The sequence below is a fragment of the Orycteropus afer genome, unplaced genomic scaffold, assembly GCF_000298275.1.
Source record: "Orycteropus afer afer isolate SDZICR_OR568_19922 unplaced genomic scaffold, OryAfe1.0 scaffold00074, whole genome shotgun sequence".
Lineage (NCBI taxonomy): Eukaryota > Metazoa > Chordata > Mammalia > Tubulidentata > Orycteropodidae > Orycteropus > Orycteropus afer.
In genome coordinates, this window is record NW_006921661.1 from 7,936,378 (window position 1) to 7,937,155 (window position 778).

The following is a 778-nucleotide window of genomic DNA, read 5'->3' on the forward strand; positions in this document are numbered from 1 at the left end:
CCCAACCTTCCTTCTGAGGAGTGGCTGGTGGGTTTGAACCGCCAGCCTCCTGGTTAGCAGTCAAGTGCCTTGGCACTATGCTACCAGAGCTCCTATTAGGGAAGTAACGGGTTACAATTCAGGATCAGGAATGCTCAGGATCCACAGCCTTTTCTCAGCCATACTACAGGCACACTTCTCTCTAGCCTCAGTTTCTTGGCCTTGTGGCCCCTTGGCCTCTGCTCTGTTTAGGCAAGTGATACAAAGATTTTTTAGCTCTGCAAATAGGTGCCCATAGAGGCACTGCACTCTTTCAGCAAGCCACCTACCTGAAGGCACTCAGCTTTCTCACTGTAAAATTTTTCTTATTACTTATCTTTCATTAGAATTCAATAGTAAAACAATGTGGGCCTAGAGTTTTCTTTGTTGGGAGGATTTTTACATCCTTTTAACTTTTAAGCATTTGTTTCTTTGTATTTAAAATGTGTTTTTTATGGATAGCAAGTACTTGTGTTTGTTTTCTTATTAGGTCTGACAATCTCTGTCCTTCAAATAAAGTTTTTAGATGTATTTATGGATACTCTAGAGGAGCTCTGGTGATGTAATGCCTAAGGCATTTGACTGCCAACCAGAAGGCTGGCTATTCAAACCCACCAGCCACTCCTTGGAAGTAAAATCTACTTTCGTAGTGATACACAAGGAAACACAAGGAGGGGAGTTGCTATGAGTTGAATTGACTCAACCACAGTGAGTTTGGTTTCTTTGGTTTATAGATGCTCTTTATATATATATATATATA

At 41.0% G+C, this 778-nt stretch overlaps 1 protein-coding gene across 1 annotated transcript in view; it reads left to right on the plus strand.

Moving 5' to 3' along the window:
• Positions 1-778, plus strand: part of RAB6A (RAB6A, member RAS oncogene family) — an 88,666-nt gene that overhangs the window by 40,132 nt on the left and 47,756 nt on the right. The window lies entirely within an intron of this gene.